The 2,958-nt window shown below is 35.0% G+C and overlaps 1 long non-coding RNA gene across 1 annotated transcript; it reads left to right on the forward strand.

The window, feature by feature from the left end:
* LOC109158573 lies at positions 1-2,958 on the forward strand. Its single transcript, XR_002050411.1, has 2 exons — positions 1-374; positions 2,638-2,958. It is a non-coding gene; the product is annotated as an uncharacterized LOC109158573 (long non-coding RNA).

A 2,958-nucleotide genomic window follows, 5' to 3' on the forward strand; every position in this document is an offset into this window, starting at 1 on the left:
TTGAAATTTCACAAATTTTCGCTCGAACACTAAAGTATTTGGGCGGCGACATTCAGCTAAGTTCCCTCTCAAACAAAAAGCTAAATACAAGCGTCTCTCAAACAAAAAGTTTCCCTCTCCGTCTCTCAGCTTCGTCCCTGCCGTCATCGTCGTCTTCCCGTCGCTGTCGCCGTCGTCCCTCGGTCATCATCTTCCCGTCTCTGCTGCCGTCGCATTCCTTCCGTCGTCTTCCCTCTAAAGCAGCGCCTATGCACGCCTCTGCCGGCCAGCCTTCTCGTCGCCTTTGCTCCGTCGCCTAAGCAGTGTTCTATTGCTCTTCTCGTCGCCTCTTCCAGCCTCTACCTCCATCGCTAGTGTCCATCACCATTCTACAGGTTAGTTCTCAAAGCTTAAACCCTAATTCCTAATTTCCTAATTCTATTTATCCCTAACTCATAATTTCATTATGCCCTAATTTTACTGTAATGTTGAAATGGCACGTACTGAAATATTGCTTGATGCCTGCCTGCCTCATAATTTCATGAAGGCCTAATTTTACTGTAGTTTTGAAATGGTGGTCTGCATTATTATGTGTGCAATATCTTTGCTAGCTGGTTCAATCTAACGCTAATGCTTTGTTATGGATAAATTTTTCTGAATTATTGTTTCATTTTCGTCACATTTATAATTGAAGTTGTAAAGTTGTATTTAGTTTTGGGGACTGAAAAAGATGAAGTGTTTTGAGTTTTTAATGTAAACTATATGGTTCAGTAAAAATGATAGCTTTAATTCAAGTGCAGCTATCAATACAATTGATTTTTAGCAGCTCTTGTTTCGACTTATTATCTTAGTCCATATCCTATAATGCTCTTACGCATATGGATATTTAGCAGCTCTTGATTTCAGATGGCTCAAAACAACCAAGGTGAGATCATTTCTTATAGCACTGTTTTACTGGTCTTTTATACTTGATTGGCTTTGCTTTATTATTATTGTTATTATTTAATTAGGGTTAAGTATTGATTAGTGATGATAATCATTGTTGGACAACATATATATTTGTACAGCCGAAAGAAAAAGAAATTGATTTTCGAATTGTGTTTATACTGAGGCTATATGATTTCAATAGCCCATTCTCTGTTATGCTGTTTATATAGTTTGTTGACACTTGATGTGGAGTTCAATGAGAGCAGCAAATTTCTTTTCCACAAACGCATTATTTTAGTCCAAATCGCTTCAGTAAGCTGAATCATATATAGAGTAGAAGTTCTCATCTCTATAAACATTCAAGTCATTTAGTTTCTAAAATTTTTATAATATAAGTCAGCAGTTAACTGCAGTTACAACTCTTTGCTTTCTTTAATGTTAAACCCAATGAGAATCATGTTGAGTTAGACTTGGCTCACTTTTTAGGTAAACAATTGATTGTCAAAGTGCTTAGGAAATAAGTGATCACTAATAGAATTTGCGGACAGCATGACAAAGATCATGGAGTTGGAGGTCTGGAATGTTTATAAGTTATAACTAAATGCATCCAAGGGAGTGTTGCTTTCAACTTCCACTGTCAAATTTATTTCTACATGTTTCATTTAAGTATGTTTAGCTAGTATATAATGCTCTGCTACTTTCCAGTTGCTTTTGAATAGTGTATTTATGTTGAAGCACATGGATTTTTAGTAATTGGCAAGTCTCCATCATAAGTACACTGTGGCAGTCCTGGATTCCTCACTAGCCGGGGTCCTACAGGAACTTTGTTATTTTTTGGACGAATGTCCTGCATAAAAGAATTGAATACATTTTGTTAAAAGATGACCCAAGAATAGGATTGTGATGACAACTTTTTGGATTTGCATTTATCATTTTCATATCTGTGGATAAGGTTGGTTGTTAATGTTATTCAACATTGTATTTTATCACTTTTTATATTGCTTTTAATTAATTTATATCCTGTGCTGAGTGGGCATATATTTGACTGTATTGAGATGCTTCCCTTTAATTTCTTAAAAGATATGAGCCCCTCAGATAGATCTTACATGGTATTTTCCAGTAAGGAGGAATAGGAGATAGTGAAGGAAGATGTCACATTGGCCTCATATCTCTTCTAAGCTTATCTTCCGCATGAATAATTACCACTGGAATCCCATCCTACCTTTCTATTTTGGACATGTAATGTTCATTGCTGGCTTGAAGATGCTCAACAATTAGGAGCAATTAAGGGAGATAGTATTGTTACTCAGTATCTACAAGAACAATCATTGAATTCATATGTGTGTATGTTAAGGTGATAAGGTGAAATTCATGTGCATTCATATCTACATTGGTACATTGAAGCTGCAATTAAATGCATATTTGTTAAGGTGATAGGGTGAAATTCAGGAGGATGATAGTCTTGGGAGGAAAGATGTTTTCCAAGTAAAAGTAGACTGAGCTTTTATGCTTTGCTTTTATTGTGAATAGGAGTATTTTCTAATGTTGCCTCGATTTCTTACTTGAGCTCAATCTTCAGTTTATCTTATAATTCTGAATATGCATACAGTTTCCAGATGTTAGTTCAGAGGCTTTACTTAAGTTGGTGTTTTGCATATGCACTTTTGCAAGTCCATTATAATGTCAGTCTGATGAGTTATTTATTTATTTTCACCTTTTTTTATGTTCCAGGATACCATGGTAGTTTGCCACTTTCCTGTTTAACAAAGGTTGAAGAATATCATGATAGTTTGCCACTTTCTTGTTTTCTTAAATCATGGAGCATGATCTTCAAATGCAACTTCAAATGCAGCATTGGTGGTAGAAATTCAACAAATGTGGGAAGAAAACAAAATGATGAAACACAAGTCCTTCCTGATGATTAAGTATTTTATGTTTTTATGACTTCTTGTGTATATGGCAATAGTGCATTGCTTAAATGTTTATGAACACAATACTATCTTTTTGTTGTAAATAATTTTGATATTTAAATATATTTTCATTTTGAATTTA

Source organism: Ipomoea nil, unplaced genomic scaffold (genome assembly GCF_001879475.1).
Source record: "Ipomoea nil cultivar Tokyo-kokei standard unplaced genomic scaffold, Asagao_1.1 scaffold2823, whole genome shotgun sequence".
Taxonomy (NCBI): Eukaryota; Viridiplantae; Streptophyta; class Magnoliopsida; order Solanales; family Convolvulaceae; genus Ipomoea; species Ipomoea nil.